The 10,377-nt window shown below is 38.5% G+C and overlaps 1 pseudogene; it reads left to right on the top strand.

Annotated features, from left to right (window-relative positions):
* The first annotated feature begins 7,795 nt into the window (after positions 1–7,795).
* Positions 7,796–9,067, top strand: LOC101565320 (annotated as a pseudogene).
* The last annotated feature ends 1,310 nt before the right edge of the window (positions 9,068–10,377 follow it).

The raw sequence follows: 10,377 nt of genomic DNA, 5'->3' as shown, positions 1-10,377 counted from the left end.
TTTTATTTTTTTTAAGCACTGTAGTGTCTTAGGCGAATTGCTGGCTAGGAAAATGACCTCCTGATTTGGATCAAAGAAAATCTGATAAGGAAGTCCTATTTCTTAGAATTCACATCCTTTTGTAGGTTCAGAGTTAGAAAGCTCTTATTATAAAATATGTAGTCACGAACAGAGGCACACAAAAAAGATATCACTGACTTGTTTTGTTAAATGTTTATTGTGTTACTGCTATTTAATCATATTTAATATCATCATATTATTTTTACATGATACAAAGCAATTAAGTGAAAAAACATCTGCATGGCATTATTTCCAAGTTGGAAAACTGTATTTATCCAAGAGAAAATATTTTATAACAAACAACAAAAATAAATAAATATGTATATATAATATCTCTCTAGGACTTGTGAAAACTGAGAGGTAGAACAATTATCCAGCATATGTATAAAATATTTTGCAATGAGTCAAATTGATTTTTGACATTTTACTTCCAGATATTGTACTTAACATTGCCAGGCTATTTTATCTTGGTGTGTTCTGCTGAAATCATGGGGCTATTTCTTTGGGCATAATTTTAATAAACATGATATAGTGGGATATAAACTGTCAAAGAAAGTCTAAAGAATGTAGCTATTTATAGATAGATTTAATATTTACAAAAGATTTCTCTTGAGTAATTAATTTCTTATTTTTTAAAAATTTATTGCCATGTTGTTCACATGTAGTTAAATGCCCAGATCTTAACTGTTTGGCTCAATGAGTTTTGGTAGTTGTGTGAATCTGAGTGATCAATAATCTAACAAGTTACATAACATTATAATTACCCTGGGAATTCACCTCATTACATTTTCCAATTAGTTCAACCTCAAAAGAACCATCGACCACGACTTTCATCTCTCAGAGTAAATTCTACCCTTTAGAAGAACTTACATATGTAAATGAATCATGCAGTATGTACTTTTCTGTGTTGGTATTTATCAAAATGACAATTATCCATGTTACTATGTGTATTAATAGTTCATTTCTTTTCAGTTATGTACTATTGAGTTTTGTGGATGTACTGTAATTTATATAACCCATCTCTTGATGCACATTGGACTTGTTGGCTATTGTGAATAAATTTGCTATGAAAATTCAAGTGCATAGCTTCATATGGACAATATTTTTTTTTTTTTTTTGGTGGAACCAGGGATTGAACTCAGGTCCTTGCGCTTGCCAGAGAAGCGCTTATTCTGAGACTGAGCCATCTCCCCAGGACAAATTTTTGTTTTCTTGGATAAAAACCTGGGAGTCGAACCTTTGAGTCATTATGTGGATGTATGTTTAAATTCTAAAGAAACTGCCCAATACTTCTCCAAATAAGTTGCATTAATATTCCGTCACTGTCAATATTGTGTGAGAGTCTCAGTTGTTCTACATTCATATTATCATCTGCTGGTGCCGATCTCTATCTGCTCACGTCAAAGATTATTTTGGGGTGGATTTATGCTTTACAAGAAGATCGTAGGATCTTCAGTAAATGTTGAAAAGGAGTGGCAAATATGGATAACTTTATCTTGTTCCTAATCAAAAAGGATACAGAATAATGTGTTGCAAACAAATATATTAACTGAATTTTTTTCACTGATTCCTTTTATAAAATTGATGAAGTTTCCTTCAGTCCTTAATATACTATAGTTTTTAGTGTGAAATGGGCACTAGAATGTAAGTTATGCTTTGTCCAAATCACCCTTTTTGCATCAACTAGCATGTGGGTTTTTTCCTCCTTTATTCTGGAAAATGTTGATTGATTTTCCAAGTGGGAAACAATCCTTGCAATACTGAAATAAGTTCCATTTGATCGTGGTGCACTACACTACTTAAGTGTGTTTGATTAAGCAGCCCATATTTATTAGGACTGTATTTTTAAAGGACTATCTTTCTTTTTTATCTCTCAGGATTTGGTATCATAGTCTTGTTATGCTGGACTCATAAGTTAAATTGGGCAATACAGTCTCTCCCTGCTTTTTGAGATTTTGTGTGGTATTGATATTGCTCCTATCTTAATGTTTGATGGAATTTTAAATAAACTAACACTATTCAAAATTTCTAAGGGCCAGACAGATAGTTCAGCAAATTAAAGCACCTGCAAGCAGACTCAGGGGAAGAGGGTTCGATCCCCAGGCCTGCCGTGCTGGCCCTGACCCCAATGCACACTGAGAAGACAATTGAGACTGGGCATGGTGGCGCGCACCTGTATTACCAGCTCTTGGGAGGCTGTAAACAGGCAGATCACTATGAGTCTGATCTAGTAATGAGACCCTGAACATCTTGTAGACTCTTCCCTAAAAATACAAAAAAAAAAAAAATCTATTTCTTAATGTATCTGAGTTGATAATTTTTTCTCAAGGAATTTATTTTATCAGATTTATTAAATTTCTTATTTCAAGGTTTATAATATCCTCTTATTTATCCTTTTAATATGCATAGCATGTATAATGATAATCCTTTTTCATTGGCAATTTTTCTTTTTTTGCTCTTTTTCTAGGACTAGTTTTGGTAGATTATCTATCAATGTCATTAATTATCTCAAAGAACCAACTTTTATCTTTGTTAGTCTACCCCTCTCAACTCTAGTCACATCACATTGAGCTAACACAGACTTCCAGTAAATGATTTTCTTTGCACCAGACTCAAAGCATTTCTGGACTGGAATTTTTCTTTCAATTTTCTTCTTTCCTTCTGTCTACCATAAATGCTTCAACTTTTATTCTTGTTTTTTTTTTACTCACTTTTAATTTATTTTTCAACAGTACAGTAAAATTTAATCTCACTTTTGAAAATAGGATAGGATTGTAATCTTTTGCTTTCACGTGTGTGAGTGGGCCACACTGCAGTCAGTTCCGAGGACTAGAATCTTCACTGCCATACAGCAAACCACAGAGATCTTGTTCACAAGCAGCAAATCGTTTGGGTCCCCTGTGTCAGCCCGCATGCCACAGCGTGCTTTTAGCACAGCACTCTGATCTCCTGGTCAATGCATGACAGACATGTAGTATGACAAGAGGTAAGCTTTGTGTTTAAATTCTACTGGAATTCTATGGCTATTAATTATCATATCATAGCAAAGCCCCTACATTAACTGATGCTAACCAAAATATTAAACAGCAGGGAGTTGATTGAGTGATTTATGACATAACATAGTTTGGAGTACTGTATAATAATCCCTTATGAATTTTAATGTCATAAATAGAAATTTAATGACATAAAATAATTAAGATATATTACTGAGAAAAATGCTTGTGTAGATATAGATGTAAGTGTAAACAGATTGTGTAATGTTAGTATTTCCTCAAAATATCTGAGCAAATCAACTTAAAAGGAGACCAGTTTCATGTTGGCTCACAGTTTCAGGGTTTGACCTCTTTACTTTGGGTCTATGGTAGCAAACTATATAATGGCAAGAGGGTGTTGGGGAGGATGGCTGTTAACCTATGGCAGCCCAAGCTGAGTGAGTTAAAGTACCAGGGCTTTTGCATACCCTTCCTAACATGCCCCATGACCAATAGAACAATGCCGCATCTTTAAATTCTGTTTCTTATAGCCTAAGAGCATGAGCAAGATGTGGATGAGTTCTCTGATGGATCGTAGCACAAGTGACTTTTAGTCCTATTCCTGCTGGAGTCCTTATTTCTTTCTGAGACATGAGGAGCACAGCCTTCACTCTCTGTCTATGTCAGCATGTGGTCTTCTATGCCTCCCTCAGAGTTGCACATTTGTCTTTGCTTATGGTATTGTAGGCTTTTCCACTGGCTTCTTCAAACTTTTGTAAATGCTTCTGCAAACTATTCCAAAATCTTCTGAGCACAATCGTCACTATAGTGTTGTAATGGTGGCTGCTGCTGGGGGAGTTGTCCTTGGCAGAAATATTTTTATTTCCCTTCCCTTTGTCCTTCTGCAAGATTACACGTGCTTTCTAGGATGACGATGTCTCTTCCCTCTTGTCTGGCTTTCTAAATTCTAAGATGGTAACTGCTAAATGATCTCTCCATGTTTATAGACCCCAGAGTACCTGGTGAGCTCCAGATCACATCCAAATGCCTAATGCCCCTCAGTCATTCATTCTGAGAAGAAACTGCATCAAAGAATATAAATGGCTTAACTTATAGAAAAATATTGCATCTCTTTTAAGAAAATACAGGAGCTGGTTCCAGAGGTGGAGGTCGATAGTGATATTCAGGGGAGGGAGGGAAATATAAGACACCTTCCCTGGATGATAAAGGCCATACTAAGGCTAGTGCATAGACTTCCTGCCCTCCCTACAAAAGCCTTTTACAAACCTGATTCCTCAAGAGGGGGCGTTGAGAGCAATTGTCCCCCACCACACTTCTTCAGATACTAGCCCCTGAATAAAACTGATTTTCCCCAAAACTTCTGTTTCTGAAATATTGGTTTGGGAGCAACACCTGCTCAAAATTTCGCCAATACTAGTTACAACAATCATTCCATTTCTTGGTACCAATTTGGTTTCTACAACCTCCTATCACTATGGTAAAATACTGATAGAGTCAACTGAAAAGAGGTAGCGTTCAATTTTGACTAACATTTTCAGAGATTTCAGTGCATGTCAGCTGGGCCCTAGTGGCTCAGTCCTTGGCCAGCACAATATGTCAGAGCATAAGTAGATGATGCCTGGGGCCTATTAGCTCAGGGCAGTAGGAAGCAAAATCAGTGAAAGAGGGGGCCCTGATCTCAATTTCCCCTCCCAGAGCTGTCCCCAATGATGACTTCCTTCCATTAGGCTCTGCCATTTAAAGATTCCACCTCTTCCAAACAGGCTGGCTACTGGTCCCCAGCAGATGGGTCTGTGAGGGACACTGAAGATTCATAACATAACATGTTCTTACTTTAAAATATTTAATGTAAGTTGACACGCTTCATTTTTGTTAATAGGCATTAGAAGATTTTTATATTAAAATATTAAAAAAAATAAAATGTTATATAACAAAATACTGTAGACCAAAATGTTTGCCAGGAGAGCAGTATATTGCTTTCAGATGTGACATTTTTCTTGTTGGTGAATTTTCTATTCTATTATTTTCTATAAAAATATATAAAACACAAATTAAATAAAAGTTTATAAGAAGAGAAAATAAAAGTTTTGGAAAGTGAATTTTGATTGGCAAACTCTATGTAGCTATATTACATTACCAATTTTAAAGGTTTAGCACAGTTCCTGGCCTTTAATAAACTCCAATAAATGTTAAAAAATCCATACCAGTACACCAATTTCTAGTGCCTAAATCAAAATGTGTAATAAATGTGCTTCATAAAATTGGAAGACAGTTATTTTGAGGTAAAGAGGTGGTTCTCCTGACTGTTATAATTGTCATAGCTTGAGATATCTTGTCTTCAACTGAGAAAGGTTTCAATTATATAAAAAAAAATTCTAAAATGGTGACTCCTTTCTGTGGTGACAATAAGATTTGACAAGCAGTAGCTACCCTTAGGCATTTCCTAATCTTATTGTTCTCTTTAGAAATGGCTTAAAAAACCTGCTCAACTGAAAAACCCCTACAGCAGACATCTGACCTGCTGTACTTGCACTAAAATCTCCATTTTAATAAAAGCTTCTGGGACTGGTTAAAAAAAAAAAAAAATGAAACCCTGCTTCAGGGTGTTCATGTTGGTCGCATGTTGGGGCAGCTTTCATTAAGTGATGCTTGAAACCTTGTAACAGCTATCGGAGAAATTAGTACAGAGTTGCTCCAATCAAAAAATCTCTGGAGTCCTTCTTATCCCACAGTACACTGAGCCTAAGACCCTCAGAGGGAATAACCACAATGCTGGATTTCAGAGTGCTTCTCTTAGGCCAAAGTTCACAAAACTAATGACTTTTAATGCAACCTTTTAATCTTTTAAGAGCATCAGTATAGGAGAACTGCTTAAAGGCTTTTCTTTGACAGAGAATTTTTAATTGATGTGATAATAATGTACCTTCTCCTCCCATGAAAATAGAATGTCTAAGCCTTTCTTTTTTTTCCCCTGAGGCACTAGGGATTGAATTTAGGGCAATCACACTGAGCTGCAACCTCAGTGTGCCCTTAATGACTGACTGATTGATTGACTGATTGATTTTGGAGTCTCAGTAAGTTGCTGAGTTGCCAAGTTGGGCTCAAATGTATGATCTTCCTTCCTCAGCCTCCCAAAGTGATGGGATTCTGGCATGGCTCCCACATGTAGCTTCTCAAGCCTTTTCAATAGTGCCTAAAGGCAAAACCTGAAGTCTCCTAAGGTAGTGTGTTAGGGTTTTCTAAAGAATCAAATACGCGAGGCTGGCCAGATAGCTCAGCATACTAAAGTGCCTGCTTAGGCAGAGCACAGTGGCTGGATTCGATCCCTAGCATGCCATACCAGCCCTGCCCCTAGGTCTTGCTGAGATGGACATTGAGACTGGGCGTGGTGGTGTATGCCTGTAATCTCAGCTCTTGGAAGGCTGAACACAGGTGGATCACTACAAGTTCAATCTATATAGTGAGACCCTGTAGAACCTGTACTAAATACAAAAAAAAAAAAATGATAATCAAATATACGTATAATTATGTATGAGGATTTGTTAGCTAGACTAACAGGATCAAAGGAGAGAGAGTCCACAATGGCCAGCTGTGTGACTGCAGGTGGGAGAGTCCACTGGCTGTCTCCTTTCTGGACAGCTGGAGGACTCAGGAGCTGCTCGGTTTAAGATGGCAGCTGCAGTGCAAGAGGGATCAGGGATGTAGCGCTTGTCCAGGACTGAAGTTCTGAAAGCTCAGTGCAGTGTCACTGGTATGAATTTATATGGGTAGGTTGAAGAAACCGCAGACAGATACTCAAAGACAGTGGGAGGAAAGGATAGACTCGGGAAGACTGGAGCTCTTCAAAATGCAAACACTTTCTTCTTTCCTTTTTCATTCTGACTAGGTTACCAGCCTACTTGTTGGTTCAACCCACATCCAGGTGGGTCTTTGCCCTTCAGTTTGCTGTTCTACTTGTCAATCATCGTAGAGATGCCCAGAATTGGACCTTGCCAATCTTCTAGTCATTTTTCAATAGATTTAAGTTGATATATCATGATCAATGCTCAGGTAAATTAGCTCCTAACATTTTAATGGGTCAGTGGAGCACTCTGTTTTAAGGTATTATTCTCTGGATGTACATATAAGATTCTTATATCTCTAAGTAAATCAGAATTTATGGCTCTAGAAAATATTCACCACATTTGGGATTTTTTTCCCATGTAAATTAAAAATGTTTGGTTGTTGACTTGAATTGTCCATACTGTAGGAAAGCCCTTAGAATTACCTTGCTGAAGCTAGAGACACAGACACTAGAGCATTTCCACAGTTCAGACACAGCTGGAAAGTGTTGGAGCACCTTAGCTTTGAAGCCTCTCTCTGAAGCCTTACCAACATCACTGCCTTGACTCAGCTTTCTGTAGGGAAAAAAGAAAAGCCTAGTCCTCTATACAGGAATGAACCAGAATGAAAGGAGAGTGGTGCTGACTCCCTGGGGCAATGTGTTAGTTAGGCTTTCTGTTCCTGTGAAGGATTCTATTGGCCCATGAGGCTGGAGGCTTAATTCTCTAGTCACCCAGCTCTCCAGGTTGGAGACTGGGCAAGGCCCAAACACCATGGCGGGGAGCACATGCTAGAGGAAAGCTGTTCCGCTCGAGGCCACTGGACGCACTGTACAAGGGACTGATCAGAATGTGCATTTTTGCTCACTCTCCGCCAATGGCCTTCCTCACCGTGGGCGCTCCTGCCACCGGCCTGCAGAAATGCTCTGGCTGCCCGTGGTCTTCTGCCAGGCCAGGCCAGTGTCCCAGGCTCTGGCCTAGCAGCTCACTCAGGCTCATGCCAAAGACATGAAATTCAGTGCGTGCGCCTATGCCCTTGTGCTTCAGGGTGTTGACCTCCTGGTTGATGCTGTCGCCATTACAATAGGGCCAAAGGGAAGAACAGTGGTTAGTGAACACAGTTGGGGAAATCCCAAGGTAACTAAAGATGATGTGACTGTTGGAAAGTCAATTGATTTAAAGGATAAATACAAGAATATTGGAGCTAAACTTGTTCAAGAGGTTGCCAACTATCCAAATGAAGAGGCCAGGGATGGCACCACCACAGTGACAGTCCTAGCATGCTCTATTGCCAAGGAAGGCTTCGAGAAGATCAACTAAGGGACAAAACTTGTGGAAATCAGGAAAGGTGTGGTGTTAGCTGTTGATGCTGTGATTGCTGAACTTAAGAAAAAGTCCAAACCTGTGACAAGCCCCAGAGAAATTGCTCAGGTTGCTGCAATTTCTGAAAATGGTGACAAGGAAATTGGCAACATCATATCTGATGCCATGAAGAAGGTGGGCCCAAAGGGCATCATGACTGTGAAAGATGGAAAAACAGTGAATGATGAATTGGAAATTACTGAAGGCATGAAGTTTGATCAAGGATATATTTCTCTATACTTTGTTAACACATCAAAAGGCCAGAAATGTGAATTCCCGGATGCCTATGTTCTACTGAGCAAGAAGAAAATCTCTAGTATCCAGTCCATTGTACCCACTCTTGAAATTGCCAATGCTCATGGAAAGCCTTCAGTCACAATTGCTGAGGACATTGATGGAGAAGCTCTAGGTACCTTGGTTTTGAACAGGCTAATTGGCCTTCAGATTGTTGCCATCAAAGCTCCATGGTTTGGTGACAATAAGAAGAGCCAGCTGAAGACATGGCTATTGCAACTGGTGGTGTGGTGTTTGGAGAAGAGGGTTTGACCCTAACTCTTGAAGATATCCAGCCTCATGACTTGGAAACTTGGAGAAGTTATTGTAAATAAAGATGATGACATGTTTTTGAAAGGCAAAGGTGACAAAGCACAAATAGAAAGTGGCATTTTCAATTCTTCATTTGAATTGGGCATAATTCATGGGACCAATCAGAAATGTGACATTCCTAATCCTTTATTTGAATTTGGCAGTATTCACTGGAATAATCACGAGATGCTATTCCCAATCCATCATTTACATGTGGACATGACCAAGCAGAGACATTGGTCCTGATCTTCCATTTATATCTGGCAAGAGGATGAATTAGATTTGTGTAGAACAATTTGCCTCTGGCATGAGGCCAAGTGAGTTTTTGATGGGACAGTTGTCACAGTGCCATATTTTTTATAAGGTGGGAGCCAATCCAGATATTTTAGATACTAAATGGCTCTTTCCATTTATCTTTAGGATTGCTTTAGGAGCCTTTTTCAATCTGCCTGCTTTGTAGAGTGCATTTCCCTCTATTTTCAATAAATCTACACTGTCCAGGCTGTTATGTTTTGTCCAAATTTTTGTTCAGGATGCTAAAGAACTGAAAAAAAGCCCCCAGCCCAGCACCCTCATCAAGTAACATGATGGATCGCATCTTCACTATATGAACCTTTAGCCAAGATTCCAGGTCTCAACCTTGATGAGCAGTCACAACTACCAGCTGAATGGAATTTGAGATAGAGATCTAGATTTTACGGTCAACTGGCACCTGATAATGTAAAAGTCAAATTGGTTTCCTAATTTCTGTATCATAGGTGATTGTGTCAAACCATAAATTCTAAACTATAAACCGAAATAAAGCATCAGAAATTTTAATTTAAAGAGAAAATATATTCACTTTGAAAAACCTGAATTTGCAGCTCCTTTAAGAGTTCCATATGAATGAAAAGCTATTTTTTATTCTGGAGAGTTATGGAGGCAGCATTATCTGGTCAACTATGTGGATGTGAGAAGCTCAGGGCCAGAAATTAAAGACTACATGATGATAATATTGACAGAAATAAGGCAGTGAAAAGAAAATAAGGTAGTGATAAAGAAGAAACTATTGAATGTGGAAAACAGAGCAGTTAATTCATAAAACGATCTTAAAGAGAGAGGGAGAAATCAAAGGTGTCTATAAGAGAGGAGAGTATATTGACAAAAACTGGAGAAGTTGAATTTCAAGAAATTGTGGCACCCATATATTATTATTAACCTCATACATGTGTGTGAGTGTGTGAGTGTGTGTGTGTGTGTGTGTGTGTGTGTGTGTGTGTAAGAATCTTTTGCTCACCCACTTTGGGAATATATATCAAAATGTCCACGTCACAACGAGTGCCCTAAGCTTTTTAAGCTGGAAGCAAATTGTGGGCATTTGAGTGTGGTGAATCTTATCTTAGTAACTAGGAAAGTGGAGGAATGAAACAGCCATGGGAATAAAGCAAGGTTAAGAAATTGAAGAAGTTCTCCCGAACTGTAAAAGGCACAGTCAGGGTTCAAATATTAGGTCACTGGGTCAAGGTCACAAGTAGCATCAGAAGGCAGAGTGATCACATTTTGTAATGGGTACCAGG

The sequence above is a fragment of the Octodon degus genome, unplaced genomic scaffold, assembly GCF_000260255.1.
Source record: "Octodon degus isolate 3935 unplaced genomic scaffold, OctDeg1.0 scaffold00024, whole genome shotgun sequence".
NCBI classification, from domain to species: Eukaryota; Metazoa; Chordata; class Mammalia; order Rodentia; family Octodontidae; genus Octodon; species Octodon degus.
The sequence above is the reverse complement of the archived record's forward strand: the minus strand, read 5'-3'. Positions and strand labels throughout refer to the sequence as shown.